The sequence below is a fragment of the Lissotriton helveticus genome, chromosome 2_1 (genome assembly GCF_964261635.1).
Source record: "Lissotriton helveticus chromosome 2_1, aLisHel1.1, whole genome shotgun sequence".
NCBI lineage: Eukaryota > Metazoa > Chordata > Amphibia > Caudata > Salamandridae > Lissotriton > Lissotriton helveticus.
In genome coordinates this window covers 46551331-46568067 of record NC_136059.1, presented here as the reverse complement: position 1 = coordinate 46568067, position 16737 = coordinate 46551331, and the positions used below count along the sequence as shown (strand labels likewise).

At 46.2% G+C, this 16737-nt stretch overlaps 1 protein-coding gene across 1 annotated transcript in view; it reads right to left on the bottom strand.

Moving 5' to 3' along the window:
* Window positions 1-16737, bottom strand: part of LOC144817694 (long-chain-fatty-acid--CoA ligase ACSBG2-like) — a 366066-nt gene that overhangs the window by 208662 nt on the left and 140667 nt on the right. The gene's annotated exons all lie outside the window — the stretch shown is intronic.

Here is a 16737-nt window from a genome sequence, read left to right as displayed (position 1 = left end):
TACATGAACATACATACAACAGGTAACACTGAACTGGTAATGGACAAACACATCAAATACACTTTAGCCCAACAAACCCAACATACCAGAATAATTCAGATACCTTTTCAAATTACATTGACACTTTTTTTTAGCACAACGTGGCAGCTTTAGCTGTCTGCTACATGTCGTGTAGACAATACACCGTTTGAATCGGTTCTCTTTAGCCATTGGTCCACGTGCTATTGGCTTGTTTGGGTCAGACCTATTCATCAAACAGTGGCAATCACATCTTGGGTCAGCCAAGAGGGGCATTCCTGTCCTATTGTCATGTTGTTGGATATTTGGTATATTATTTGGCCTTCTAGTATGTTCTCTCATCTAAGTGCATGAGAGAGATTTGTTTTCAGGAGCAATAGTAGCTGGCGGGACTGTTTAGTGTTTACTTGAAGTATAACCCTGATAATGTACAATATTGACATACTTCGAGTAAACATTAATTTTGCTATGCAATTTGAATTGCTTTCAGTAGGGAAATGTTCCTTTCTAAGATGGCTTCTGTGCTTAATTGTATGTGACTCAGACTTCCCGCCAGGTACAGGGCTAACTCCCATACACGACTTTGCAGACATATATTGTTTATAGGATTACATACGGTCAAGTATAACAATGTTTTTCATGAAAGCATGTTTATTGGAATGAGTTTACCTTCCTGCACAAATACAATCTAGGGCGGCGCTTTCCTCTTTCCATGTGTGCTGCAGGATGCCCAACACATGGAAAGAGGAAAAACCTGAGGAGAAATTAAGACATTTCTCCTTGTTAAGCCTCACCTGGGGACGTGTACATTTTTTACGCATTCCCGTGTTGACAGATCCTTGTGATTCTGGGAATGTGTCAAAACCGATGAGTGTAACGTGGAGACACCCACCGCAACACCCATGGAATGCCTCCCTGACGCAGTGGAAGGCAATGCGGCGTCTTGCGCTGCGTTGACTTACATGATATGTACAAGGCCATGAAAAGCCATACAAAGTGGCTTTGGTTGCCTCGTAGATATGGGTCTACACTCTGTGCCACCAGAGCATCATAGGGAGTGATGCACTGGTGGCGCAAGGGGCTTGTAAATACGCCCCCCAGTACTGAAACTAAGCCACAGCCATCTTGGAAGATATAAACAGTAATGCAGTACATTTTTCATTTTATTGTTTAGAGTAATAATATTTACTGTAAATTTGAAAAGGCTAACATACTGAACATCCTCTCTTTCCACAGCTATGGGTGTGCATGATGAAAGGCACACATGATCAGTTCTCTACTGGTCAGTGTGGTTGCGAGAGTGAGCTGCTGGTGCAGCACTTTCAAGGCAGCTTGGTGCAATTTGGGAGAATCTGGTGGAATAGCTTATCTGTTGACTTTGGAATTTGAAATCTTGGGTTAGTATTACACCCTAAACATTTCACTGAAAAGTGTGCTATTATTTTTTTAATTTAATTGTGAAATGAAAATGTAATTCCCCAATGGATGTACCATGCTCTGTTACCAGGCATTTGGGTTTGAACTATATAAATACCAATACATACTGGAATCTTGAAATAAGATAGAGTCCCCCACTCATATCTCTGACCAGCTGACTGCTGAAGTCCTTTAGTGCATCAGTAGACCCAGAGTCATCAGTAATAAAAAATATACACACCTTCAGTAATGCTCTGTACACTCTAAGAGCAGTTTCTTTATCTTTAAAATATCTCAGGGGCCATCACTGGAAGATTTTTTGGGAGAATTCCACTGGAAATTACTCCTGTGCTCTGATATGTGGTGTTGTATGACTCCGCGGCAACCTCACAACGCCATGAAAGTGATATGGGAGAAGGCACATGTTGCCTCCAATCACGTGCGCGGATATCAGTTCCTTCTTTTAAATCCTCTGAGCACTCAGAAAATAGCCAATGACAGTGTACTGATGTCCAACTTGGGATTTTGTGATGATGATGTGCAGTTGCCCACTCTACAGAACGAGGAAGCAGAAGAACGGCAAGGGATCTGCAGTTAGGTGGACTACTCATCAGAAAACACTTGAATGAAGGTAAGTAACCTGTTCATCTGATGCATAGGTTTAACCTCAGATTCCTTATTTTTAAAATAGATACCCAAGCAGTTCCTTACAGATGGAGGATGGTCGGAGGAATGGACGCAAACCAAATAGACTTGCGGGCCGAGCAGACAAAATGTCTTTCTCTGCAGACCTGGCTGTTAAGGTATTAGTGTGCTTTGGGATTGTTTTACTTTTTCTAGATAACTCTAAAACATAGAATTCAGCTTTCTAGATCCTCTGGTACAAAGACTCTATCAGTGTGCCACACAAAGATAGAACACCAGTTGACCTTAAACTGCCCCAAAAGCCACTGAATAATATTTGAGTGGGATGAGTTTCAGGTAACGATGAATCTCACAGAGATAATTAGTGGAAACCTTAAATCCCCTTTCATTAAGGAAGAACACACTCAAGAACACTAGGAAATGATAGCTACATTTTAAGAGATGCATTTTAAAAATTAAAACCCTGTCTTAGTGCACACAGTATGAACTGTAACCACAACAAGGGCACGTAGAATGACAGTAAAAACGTGTGCTAAATGAGTAATGACAAGGAAAATCCCAGTGTATTTGCTGGATAGTTCTTGTAGTAATCTTACTCTTCCTCTGCTACTTCCGGGTCCTAAGTTAATTTTAGCACAGCAGAAAATAGAAACCCTCATATGAGTTTCAAAGAAGGTTCACACTCACATGCCAGGCTGAACAACAGGACTTGTGCCAAGTATAACAAGAGTTCCTGCTATTACCACAGTGCAAGGCCAGCTTTGCTGAAAAGCTCACCAAGCGAAGACGGAATGCTTTTCTCCCTGGTATCTTCCAGTAGAATTTTTGATGCAATTCTTGTTGTTGCCTGGTGTGAAGGTTTCTGTCCAGCTCCTTAATTCTTGTGCTCGTCTTTGATAACCCTATTTTGTCTTTGTTGAAACTCTCAGAATAACAAATTAAAAGAGAGGGGCTGATGCCTGTTTACCTATTTTCATTTCAATAACAATAAACAAGACATGTAGTTATCAATCTTCTAGAAACTCTGTAGAAATCAATAACTATTTGTGAAGAACAGAACAGTCAGCTTTTAGACATATTGTGAATAAATCCAAGCAAACTTGATTAACATGACACAGAGAACTAATATTAACTAACTACACATTCTATATTAAAAGCACATTTACTTTTGATTGATTTGTGCTTTTAACTGAAGAAGAGCAATACCTAGAAGAGAAAAGTCATAGTATTCATGGTAATTGAATGCACCAACACCCATATTGAGGCTTGGAAAATGTCCAGGACCGGCACTCCCCTTGCCAGCACCGTTGTTTCAGGCCTAGTCCTGGTGGAATGAGCCGACAGGCCTTCTGGTTTTTTTTAAATTTTTTCTAACCAGTGCATGACATTTGTTTATGCAAAGGATGACCCACCTCAACAGTATTTTCTTTTGTAAAGCTTTTTCTTTATTGGTACCAGTTAACCCCATGAAAGGCAGGTGGTCCATGCAGAATTTCATCATGTGGTCAGTGTAAAACCTCCAGGCTCTCTTGGATCAAGCGGTTTCCTCCTCTTCCGAGGGATGATTCTGATAGAGTGATTGATTGTTTTAAATGAAAGAGTGATACCACCTTTTAAAGAAAGGCAGCACAAGTCCTTATCACCAATCTGGGAAGACAGTGGTGCAGCAACGAGATAAACTCTTTGATTGTTAGAAGCTGTGAGTAGCAACTATGCATAGGCTGAAATGGTGAACGCATAAGGATTGTGAGGACAAAATTCCATTCCAACAGAGGAAACATGCAATTTACGCATTTCAGGAAATGCATGACAACAGGTGACTTGAAATGAGAAGTTTGATTGGGCAATCAGAAAAAGGCCAAAATGGCAGACATGAACCCTTTCACTGTGCCCACTATGAAGCTTTGCTGGGCCATCGACAAAACAAACAGAAGCATATGAGAAATATTGTTCTGCATCTGCAGAGGATCAAGATGCCTGATCCCACACCATGCTACAAACCTCTCCCAGCTCTCTGCAGCACAAATGGATTTTGTTGAAAGACATCCAACTGCAAGGATGACAGGTTCCAGCTAGGGCGACAATTCAGAAAAGCACTGCTGCCTGGAGGTGTAGCCCTGTTGCTCCCGAAAAGGAAGGACCTTCTGACCTAGTCAGGGGCAATGAGTCACGCATTATCTGTCTTTATTTTCCTTATAATGCGAAGCAGGAGAAGTGTAATACCCTTAAGTTACTTAATTCACATGTAGTCTCTTTACTGCAGTCAGTACAGACATATTACTTATGTTTAAAAGTGCACCATGGTGATACAACCTGGTGTGGTGATGCTTCTGCTGTTTGCTGTCAGTTGCACCTGACTTCTGCTGGATGGATGGGATCACTTTACTGGAATAAACTTAACTGCTGCATTTCAATTTCTGCAGCCTCCTTATCTTCATTTATACTTGAATTTCACACTGGCGAGATTGTGATCTCAACATCAAACAATTTTGTTTATGACTCTGCTGTACTGAACTTTCTAAAGACTGGTATTTCTCATCATTATTGTGAGTACCACATTTCAGTTTGACTTTAGAATCCTTAAAGCTCAACTTCATGTATATTTAACCACCTATTTGTGGTTTAAATGTTTATTTCTGGGCTTGTACATTAGGGCAACCACCGCACATCTCACCTCTTTATTTTTAAACTTTGGAGGTTGGGAGATTTCCGTGCTGGCCCTAGGCCTTAGTGATGATATTCCATGGACTTTAAAAAAAATAATTAGTGGCTTATCATCACTATCTTCCTACAGCGTTTGATAACTCATGGACTTTCTCATAATTAGTGAGTTATTGAATTACTCTTGTTTCTCCTAAGCAACATAAGACTGTCTTACATCGGTTTTCAGCTGTGTTTGAATTTTTAGGCAGGAAAGCTGTAAGGAATTCGTATCAGCTTAACGATACCATCCGCTTTGCCGGTTTTGGTGCTTGGAACCCGTTGCCTCCAGGCCTGCCAAGTGTCACGCTTTAGGCGTGACGCTAACGCATTTCAGTGTGGTGTTCCCGCAACACCGCACTGAAATGCATTGTCACACATTTTTGATAGTGAAAGCCCGCAGCAGACTTCACTTGCGACCGGCAGCAGCACAGTTAGAAAACAGGTAAACATCCCCTTTCAGTCAGTGTGCAACAAATGTTACATTCAGCCCTGCCGCCTGCATTAAAATTCCCGCCGGCTGCGCGGTAGTACATTGAGTCACTCTGACTGCCCAATTACTGAGATCCGGGCGGGGCCTGACCTTAGCAGTTGTTGCATTACAGGCTGTGGCCCCGCGTGAATGTGACCTCAAGAGTCCTGGAACAGGCAAGATCAGTCGGGAGAGCGGGACCGGCGTCTCGACTGGAGTCACTGGTCAAATTTAAAATGTAATCAACATCATGATAATGCGACGACTGGACTGTGAGGGCCTGAATAATCGTGCTCGGTGGCGCGGTTTGCCGCCGCCGGATGAGTCGTTGCGGCTAGGACTGGAGGCGGCCTGCAAATATAAGTAAGTGCCTGGTTGACAGAGCCGTGTATTCATTCTCACACCGACTCTCTCGAAACTATTAATTAGCAGCGAGACTGAGCGAAAGCTGGTAGCACTCGCATTCACGCTGCTGCAGTAGACTTGGGGGCTGCTAGGTCCGGTCAACTCGCTCTGCCATGTACAACATACTAATGTCCATGCCGCATTCCCAGATTCATTCGTCGTCAGTTACGAGTGTGTGTAATGATTTTTTGCCCAAGGAGTGCTGCTGAGATTACCGCCTGAAACTTTTGCAGGTCACCAGCGAGTGACGAGCGGACTGCAGATGAGACACGCGGTACGTGTTTTGTATGGCATGATCGGGCCTTTGACCTGGCTGACCCAGGCCGATGCACTCTGGGCTGGCACTGTACTACTCTGCTGCAGAGTGCTGTCCTCGAGTTACATTTAGTCTGGGGGTGCTGAGCGCTAGACTGCTGTTGCTTCGGTGATTCTGGGGTCAAGTGACATGGCGTCACGACTGCAACAGTATGTCCTTTTCCTGAGAGGGGAGAAAGCCTGGAAAATAAGTTACTCCTGAGGCGGGCGGGGCCGGATTGCGAGCAGGTGGGTGTTATGAATGTGTTACTTTTGTTTGAGCGTCTACTACTACTCGCAGCGCTACCTGTACCCAATTGGTCACAGTGCTCATCATGCCACTGCCCTGCGACCGGACCTGGTCGGAAAGGAGAGCTTGCATTAAAAACTGAAAGTGTCATCACGGAGACTGCTGCGTGTCTCAATGAGGTATTAATAGTTTTGAAATGTACCAGGCCTGCCAAGTGTCACGCTTTAGGCGTGACGCTAACGCATTTCAGTGTGGTGTTCCCGCAACACCGCACTGAAATGCATTGTCACGCATTTTTGATAGTGAAAGCCCGCAGCAGACTTCACTTGCGGCCGGCAGCAGCACAGTTAGAAAACAGGTAAACATCCCCTTTCAGTCAGTGTGCTACAAATGTTACATTCAGCCCTGCCGCCTGCATTAAAATTCCCGCCGGCTGCGCGGTAGTACATTGAGTCACTCTGACTGCCCAATTACTGAGATTCGGGCGGGGCCTGACCTTAGCAGTTGTTGCATTACAGGCTGTGGCCCCGCGTGAATGTGACCTCAAGAGTCCTGGAACCGGCAAGATCAGTCGGGAGAGCGGGACCGGCGTCTCGACTGGAGTCACTGGTCAAATTTAAAATGTAATCAACATCATGATAATGCGACGACTGGACTGTGAGGGCCTGAATAATCGTGCTCGGTGGCGCAGTTTGCCGCCGCCGGATGAGTCGTTGCGGCTAGGACTGGAGGCGGCCTGCAAATATAAGTAAGTGCCTGGTTGACAGAGCCGTGTATTCATTCTCACACCGACTCTCTCGAAACTATTAATTAGCAGCGAGACTGAGCGAAAGCTGGTAGCACTCGCATTCACGCTGCTGCAGTAGACTTGGGGGCTGCTAGGTCCGGTCAACTCGCTCTGCCATGTACAACATACTAATGTCCATGCCGCATTCCCAGATTCATTCGTCGTCAGTTACGAGTGTGTGTAATGATTTTTTGCCCAAGGAGTGCTGCTGAGATTACCGCCTGAAACTTTTGCAGGTCACCAGCGAGTGACGAGCGGACTGCAGATGAGACACGCGGTACGTGTTTTGTATGGCATGATCGGGCCTTTGACCTGGCTGACCCAGGCCGATGCACTCTGGGCTGGCACTGTACTACTCTGCTGCAGAGTGCTGTCCTCGAGTTACATTTAGTCTGGGGGTGCTGAGCGCTAGACTGCTGTTGCTTCGGTGATTCTGGGGTCAAGTGACATGGCGTCACGACTGCAACAGTATGTCCTTTTCCTGAGAAGGGAGAAAGCCTGGAAAATAAGTTACTCCTGAGGCGGGCGGGGCCGGATTGCGAGCAGGTGGGTGTTATGAATGTGTTACTTTTGTTTGAGCGTCTACTACTACTCGCAGCGCTACCTGTACCCAATTGGTCACAGTGCTCATCATGCCACTGCCCTGCGACCGGACCTGGTCGGAAGGAGAGCTTGCATTAAAAACTGAAAGTGTCATCACGGAGACTGCTGCGTGTCTCAATGAGGTATTAATAGTTTTGAAATGTACTGTCTGACAGACACTGAGCCTGTAGCTCCGCTCTCCAGACTCAGGGTGGTGCTGCAGAGGGCTAGGTAGGCTATTCAGCTGACTCTTGATTTATTTATTAACGCACTAAAGCAAAGACTACAATTTAAATACAATTTTGGGCCATCTCCGTGCTGCTCTGTTGTGGAGGAGATCGCGCTCACACTGCCTCCCAATTATTGGCCCCCAGGCAAAGATTCCCGTGGTCTGGGCATTCTTCACCGGCCCTGGCTCCATGTGTGTTCCGGGAATGGTCTCGGTACATATGTCCGTCCAGGCGAGCGCTGTGCTGTACTATCGTGAAAAGGCACAGCAAACCATAGCCTGTGACTTCTCAATGACCCGTACTGGCAGATGCAACGAGGATTCTGCTTCTGCAGACTATCAACTCTTTAATACAGCAGTCAACCCTTAAAGATAAAAGAGGCCCAGCGACTGCTGCTACCAGAGCAACACCAGTTAGGGCGATAGGCAATTTAGCAGAACCCTGTAGTCGAGAATGTTGGTTAGGGGCTGTCCAAAGGGGCTCTCAATCTGTGCTCATAGAGTGATGTCTGCAGTTGGAGGAGTATATACCTATGAAATGCTGCAGGCAGTACTTTAAATAAAAACATAGAAACATTGCTGCTAATTAATGGCAACTTTACACTGAGAGAGCAATGTCAATTATCTGCGTTAATGTGGTGTGAGCAGGTGTGAAGTGTAGGATCAGAGGAGATTATGCTAGTGTATGAGATCGTATTGTAGGAGGAGAGTTGGTGTTTTGGAGGAGTATGTGCATGGGAGAAAGCCAAAGAAGGATGTGGTATTGCTTTTGGCACCTGTTGAGGAGAGGAGGACTGCCCTTCCATTTCTGGTACTTTGCAGCAGTTTTAAGACAGTCTTAAGAGTTTCTCGTTATTCAAATGGGTGTAGTTTCTGAAATGTATATATTTCCCTCATCTCTGTTGCTTGATATTTGTTTGCGAGAAAGTGTCACTCATAATCGTTGAATGTCACTCATAATTACATTCAAATTCTGAAACTGTCACACATAGCAATCTGAAACCTTGGCAGCTATGTGCCTCTTGTTTACATGGAGGAGAGGAGACTGGCTTCTTTTGAAATTCACAAGCGCGTGCTATCGCATATCTCAAACCGCATTCTCTGCCATTCGCGTGGACCAACCTATCCGCCTTCAGGGCACGCGCAGGTTCCACGCTTAGTTTCATCGTCGTCGAGTTCATCTGTCTCTTCCAGCGTCGCCATCTCGTCACGTTACGCAACGTAGTTTGTGTGCGTAGCGCTGCTTTGAGGCCATTTTACTTTTCCTCACATTTCTGGAGAAACAAAAGACTTTCTTCTTGGACAGTGTGCACACCAGCTCAGCGTTTTTTTTTTTTTACCGATTGAACATTTGGAGAAAGAACTTCTTCAACTACCTTCACGTCGAGACGAATTAAGTATCCGAATACGTTAACTTTTATCACAGTGCCATCTAGTGGTATTTTATTGGTGTATGCTTCAATTAACATTTTATTTTCACGTTATTGCCAAGGCTGCCCGGAGGGGGGGGGCGTAGGGGACCCTCCAACAGGACGTCTGCCTTAGTGCCCCAGGAGGCTGTTGTGGTAGGTTGTACAGGAAACTATAACGTCGCTATTCTGCACTGGCCCTAGAAATAATGCCAGGACACTCTCTGGTGGATTAGGTGGGTTTATTCCACAATATATGCACTTTTTGCCATGTACTCTCGGGAGCGCCGGATCGGGCTTGTGACACTCTTGAGATCCGCGTGCCAATACTCAAACATGGCCGCCGCCGGATATCCTCCCCACGTCACTTCCGGGGCTTGTGCTACTAGACCGCTACAGCACATCTCCCCCCTTGATACTTTATAACACAGTCTTACTTGCTCTCCATGTTGAACTCTTCAAACCTCTTGGGCAGCAGGATCCTTCTACCCCTCCGAGTCTGCAAGTCTCTCTGGGTATTGGTGGGCGACAGTCTCGAAGCTCCTGGACTGGGCTCAGCTTCACTACTTTCGCCCCTTCCTTCTCGCTCCTCTTCTCTCTCCAGTCTCACCGGTGTCCGTTTTCCTTGCACCTCTTCTCTCTCTCTCATCCGTGGTGATTCCCTTTGGGCCGTCATTTCCCTGCTGCCTGTCGGGCTCCTGGTTGCTCTTTCTGGCCGTGGCGTACTTCTCTCTTTCTCCTGCACCACGTCCCAGTTCTCCACACGATTACATTTCGCCATGCGGTCTTGCGACTATATTTTCCCATCGCTGAGTAACGCAGACCTGGAGTATGGTTCCACGACTTGGAGGGGGATGTGAATTTGCTGTCCCCCTTCTTCCTCTGGATGGGTTGCTTTACTCTCACCCATTCTCCCCTTTCCAGGCTGGTTTCTTGGGTGTCGCGTCTTTTATTGTAATGTTCGGTATATATTTGCTGGGCTTTCTCCAGGTTCTTGCGGACCACAGCCGGTGACCAGTGACTCTGGACTGTCAGGCGCTTCCACGCTACATTGTCCTTAGTGAACGGCTCACGCCCTCTCAGTATCCTGAACGGGCTGTATCCCGTGGCTGTCGGTGTTATGCGGTATGCCCATATCAATCTCTTCAGCTCCTTCTCCCAGTCTTTCCCTTGACTGATGGCTGCTTGGATGGAGCCCATGATCACCCGATTAAATCTCTCGGCCAGTCCATTACATGCCGGGTGATAAACTGGAGTGTGTCTGACTACAATGCATTTCGTTCCATGAACATGACCCATTTGGTTGACGCAAATTGGGGTCCATTGTCGCTTAGTATCCCTTTGGGGATTCCTTCCCTTATGAAAACGTCCGTTAGAAACGCCAGCACCGTCTCAGTTTTGGTGTCTTCCGTTCTGTTTATTTTGGGCCATTTCGAGTATCGGTCTATTAGCACTGTGATGTAATTCTGCGTCCCTTGGAAGTCCAGGACGGGCCCTAGGATGTCAATTGCTATCTCCTCCCACGGATTCTCTGGGTATTCATGCATGCCAAGGGGAGGGCATAATAGCCTCTGTATTTTGTCAGCACTGCTGCAATGTTCGCATGTCCTGACATACCTTTCGATCTGTTTGTCCATTCCCGGCCACCAATAGTCTTCCTTCAACCTCCATTTTGTTTTAACAATGCCTTGGTGTCCTTCGTGTCCTAAGTCCAATAGTCGTTCAGTCAGGGATTTTGGTGTTATCACTTTGTCACCTCTCAAGAGGAGGCAGGGGTTGTCCCCAATCGATAATTCTTCCCGAACTTCCCAATGCTGCTTTAGTTCCTCGTCCAACATCCTCTTGTCTGGCCACCCTGCAGCCACATAGGATTTCATGGCGTCGAGCTTGTCGTCTTTGATATACTCCGCTTCCCACTCCTGGATGCTTATGGCCTTTTCGGGTCAGCTGTTGTCGCTATTACGAAATCTTCCCACTCATTCCTGCCTTGCACTTCTGCGCTTTCCTTTGCCGCTGCACAACTCAAGAAGTCAGCCACTTTGTTTTTATGTCCAGGCAGGTACTCCACGTCGTATACATAGTCAAGTAGTCTTAATGTCATCTTCGCAATTCTTGGGGTTGCGCGCTCGTGGCCGCTCGACGTAAGCACTTTTATCAGCGGTTTGTGGTCAGTGCGCAACGTGAATCTTCCTCCCCACAAGAACTGCCGGAATCTCTCCATTGCCCATACGGCCGCCAGCATTTCCTTCTCGACGATGCTGAACTTTTGTTCATTGGGGGCCAACGCTCTTGATGCGAAACTAATCGTTGTGGTCGCGCCTTCTTTAGACAGTTGCGTGAGCACGGCACCCAATCCACGGTTACTGGCATCTGTGGTCACTATTGTGGGTGCTTCTTGGTCGAACCCGTGTATGGGCACTGCTTCACAGATTCTCCGTTTCATCTCCTCGAACTCCCTCTGTTCGTCCTCAGCCCATCGGAATGCAGACTTGTCTTTCAGTATCTGTCGCATGTGGTGGGTTTTATACGCGAAGTGTGGGACAAACTTTCCGTAGAACTCTGCCATTCCCAGGAATGTTCTTATCTCTTCTTTACTTTGTGGAGTGGGGGCGTCTTTGATGGCACTTACATTTGTCGCCTTGGGTTCAATGCCCGACAGCTTATCTCATGCCCCAAGTATGTGACTTTGTTCACACCAAATCTACATTTCTCCCACTGGGCAGTGAGGCCATTTTGCGTCAGGGTGGTGAGCATGTCCCTTAACTTTTTATCATGGTCCTCTTGCGATGTTCCCATTACCAAGATGTCGTCCTGAAAATATTGGATACCATCCAGCTTGTGGAAATGTCGATACATCAATTTTTGGAACACTGCCGCTGCAGAGGCCAGGCCGAACGGCATTCTCAGGAATTTGTAACTCCCGAAAGGCGTGATAAATGATGTCAAGTGGTTGCAAGATCGGTGTAGCTCGATCTGGTGGTAGGCCGAAGTGAGGTCAATCGTGGAGAACCATTCCACTCCCTAGGTCTTTGCCAGCATCTCATTTATTTTAGGGAGGGGGAATTTGTCCACTACTATGCATTTATTGAGTTCACGGAGGTCTACACACAACCTCACCTTCCCGTTCGGCTTCTGCGCCACCACCAACGGCGCCAACCACTCTGCGCTGTCAATTGCTTCTATCACTCCGTTCTCTTCCAACCTCTGCAGTTCTTCTTGCACAGCTGTCCTGATCCTGAATGGAATGTTGCGCACTTTATGGCTTTTGGGTTGTGCTCCTTCCTTTAGACAAATCTTGTGCGTGAACTTCGTTAGGCGACCAATGGTGCTTTTGAATACTTCTGGGAATTCCTCCTTCCAGCTCCTCGCTTCGTACATTCCAGTTTCCTCCGTTACAAGTACTTGCGTGCGTCCCCCTGGGTTTAGCTTTATCCCGAGGGCTCCTTGATCTTTCCATCCCAACATGGAGGGCCCCTTCTCAGCGAAATATAACTTTCCTCCTGTCAATCTGTCCTTGAAGGTAAATGTTAAAGGACAATACCCCACCATGGGGATGGGTTCCCCGGTGTACGTTACGGGGTGAATGTCTGACAGTAGGAGTTGACGTCCGACTCTGGGTGCAAACTCTCTCTCCCATATGCTCCTCTGGATGATCGTTTATGGTGATCCTGAATCGGCTATCATAGTCGTCTGCACTCCGCCAATTTCCATCTCGCATTTTGGTTTCTTGTCCGTGGCTCTTTCGATCCCTAATATCTGGTCTTCTATCATAAGAATCTCGTCGTCTTCGCTTCCGTCCGCGTCTTTGTTCTCCTGGTTCGACTCTTGCGCCACGTACTTGACTTTGTTTCTTGACTGTTTCCTCCTGCACACTTTCTCGTAGTGCCCCACGAGACCGCAGAACAAGCACTTTGCTCCAAACGCTGGGCATCTCTGTCATTTGCTGCGTGCGTGGTACTCCCGCACCTGTAGCATGAGTTCTTGCTCCCATTCCTTTGTCCTTGATTCTTGTATTCTTTCTGGTTCTGTCTTTTGTACGTGCGTGCCCTAATTGTTGCTTGGCCTCTGTACCTCTTCTGTCTGCTACTCTGCATACGGCCGCACTTTGACTGTTTTCTAGCTTCGCCGCTTCAGCACACCTGTTGGACATCTCCGCTTTCTTCACCAACGCCATTACTTCCTTCAGGGGTGCGTCGCCGTTTACCCACAGTTTTTCCTGGATTGACGTGATGACGGTCTGCATGATTATTTGGTCGCGGATCAATTCTTCTTGCAGAACTCCGTACTTGCATGTGATAGCTAACTTCTGCAACGCAGCCACGTAATCGTCCACCGTTTCCCCTCTGGCCTGTTTTCTTTGAAAGAAATTGTACCTATCAATGGCTGTGCAGACCACTGGTCTGTAATGGGCATCCAGGACCTCCAACGCGTGCTGGAACACGTTCGTGTCAGTGGCCTACCTCTCTGGTTTGACTAAATTCATATATACTCTCTGGCCTGCTGGGCCTAAATTGTGCAGCAATATCTTCTTGCGCCGTGCTTCCGTGTATTCGTTTTCGCCTTCCTCTTCCAATGCTGAGAGGTAATTTAGGAAGTATTGCTTCCAGTCCTCCCAGGGCATCTCTGGTTCACCCATCTTTGATAAGAATGGCACAGGGTTCGTTAACGCTGAGGTTTGGGCGCACATGGTAGGACCTCTGGCGCTACTGACTCCTCCCCTGTCACTCTCTTCTGGGGTGGAAGTGCCTGGTAACACCTCGCCTGGCTCTGTGTCCCCTGGTTGGGTCTGTTCTCCCCCCTGCGCGTGGCTTCCATTTTGGGGCTCCAGCGCAGCTTTCCCGAGGGAGGCTCAGTGCCCCCGTGTACCTCCTGTGCTTGTACTCACGCCTGCCGCAGGTCAGTGGCTCTCCCGTGCCTGTTGAGGGGTCATCCGTACTTCCTTTTATTGCCGCTTGTCACTGCCACGCTCCCGAGTGCCACAGTAAGTGCCTGGTGATGTTCCTTGGTTGGTGCTGCTCTCGTCGGTTCGGGCTGTGTGAGTAATCCCATCCTCATCGCCATTATAACGTCGCTACTCTGCACTGGCCCTAGAAATAATTCCAGGACACTCTCTGGTGGATTAGGTGGGTTTATTCCACAATATATGCACTTTTTGCCATGTACTCTCGGGAGCGCCGGATCGGGCTTGTGACGCTCTTGAGATCCACGCGCCAATGCTCAAATGTGGCCGCCGCCGGATATCCTCCCCAAGTCACTTCCGGGGCTTGCGCTACTAGACCGCTACACCACTGAAACAGCAATGCAGGAAGCTGATTGAAGTAAGTTTAATGTAAGAGCGCAACCTGGCATCCAACCACCTCGACAGTCCAGTGCAACTGCCACTGTTCGAGTGTCGTCAGCCTAACATTCTTTAAATTGCATCATGAACAGAACAAGCCACACTCCACCAGACCATACACACACACACTCACGAGACCACTCGAGACAACCAAAGGTATACATCATAACACCTCTTTACACTCACCACAGGCTGAAAATGAAAGCATCGATGACTTTGTTTCAAGGTTACGTGAATTATCTATTAAGTGTCGTTTTGGTAATATGACTGACAAACTTTTTTGTGACCAACTTATTGTTCAATGTCATCATAGGAAGATCCAAGAGAGATTATGGGCGGTGAAAGACCCTTCGTTAAAGGATGCTATAGATATGGCTAAGGTTATAGAAGAGTCTCAAAAATGCATAAAAGAACTTGAACGGCGAGATAAAAGTTCTTCTTCTCAGATTGGTAATGTTGACTTATGTACATCCGAGGACAGCGCTGATGTAAGTGTTTTTTCAAAACGTTTAAACAAAAGTAAGTCTACCCTGAATTTTTCTTCCAAGTCCAAAGGAAAGGAGTGTTGGCGTTGTGGCAGTCAATTTCATATGGGGGATTTCAAAAAATGTTATGCCATCGAACAAGTGTGTAGGAAATGTGGAAAAAAAGGTCATTACTCAAGGATGTGCAAGCAAGGTGAGAAGGGTAAAACTAAAGTTAATGTGCTACAATCTCATGACCATTCTCAAGGCACTAATAGAGTGTTAGTCATACAGCATGACAATGATGAGTTTGTTGCTGGTATTAGTGACATCAATACTAGTAGGGTAACAAGACCCTTGGTAGAATTCACAGTATGTGGCCAGAAAGTGTTCTTGATGGTAGATTCAGGTTCACTCTTTACTATTATTCCTGAGTCCTTGTTCATCAAACTTTGGAAAGGGGTTACCTTATCTGACAAGGACATCAGTCCAGTAGGATATCAGGGACAAACTATTGATATTTTTGGCTACATGTTTGGGGCTATTACCTTTGGTTCCAGGAGCATTGAAGGAAAAGTGTATATTGCCAAAGTTGGGCCACCAATTTTGGAGTGGATGCACCAATTTGATTTACACATCATTATTAACCCAAGGTTCCTCAGTGGTGTTATGGTGGTGGATGATAACATACAAATTGGTGATATTTTGCACGAGGCATGTGGAGTTTTTGCTGATAAGTTAGGGTGTGTTAAAAATTATGTACATAAATTATCGTGAAATCCAATGCGACACCAGTACAACACAAGCTTAGAAAGGTTCCTTTATCAGTTAGACAAGGTCTCAAGGATATGCTCCGTGAATTACTAGAGAATAAGGTCATAGAGCCAGTGGAAGTGTCTCCGTGGATTTCTCCGGTTGTTTTGACGCTTAAACCGGATGGCCGTCTTAGATTTTGCATAGATCTCAGGTCACTTAATCGTAATATAATTGTGGACACTTTTCCTTTGCCCAATATTAACGAGATTTTGCAGTTAGTAGGTGGTGGTAAGTACTTCTCGAAAATCGATCTCAGAAGTGCTTACCATCAGATCAGGTTGCATCCCAAGTCAAAACCACTTACTGCGTTTATTACAACTGAGGGCACATTTCAATTTACCCGCATGCCGTTTGGCTTGGCCTCGGCTGCGAGCGTATTCCAGCGAATGTTTGAGGGTTTGGCAGGGGTTGTCTATTTTCAAGATTACATTTTGGTGTCTGGGAAGACTGTGAGTGAACACAATACTATCTAACGTCAGGTTTTGTGGAAATTGGAAAATACAGGTTTGACTGTTAACAAAGACAAGTGCATATTTTTAGTTGAGGAAATTAAATATTTGGGTTACACCACTTCTGGTGGTGGTGTTTCTCCCCAAAAAAATGTGTTGGCTGCAATTGAAAATGCTCCGCCCCCTAAAGATAAAGATCAGCTCAGGTCATTTTTGGGCTTAGTTGAATACTATTCAAAGTTTGTTCGAAGTTTTGCCGATATTTCTGAACCTTTAAGGGTTTTGTTACGGAAAGGTGCTAGGTTTACCTGGGAGCAAGCACAAGTGGATTCCTTCTGTCGCATCAAAAATGAAATTTGTAATGCGGGAATTTTGTCTCCGTTTGATCCTACTTGTAAATCGTTTATTACGGTAGACGCTAGTCTTACTGGGATTGGTGTGGTATTTTCTCAGTTACAAGCTG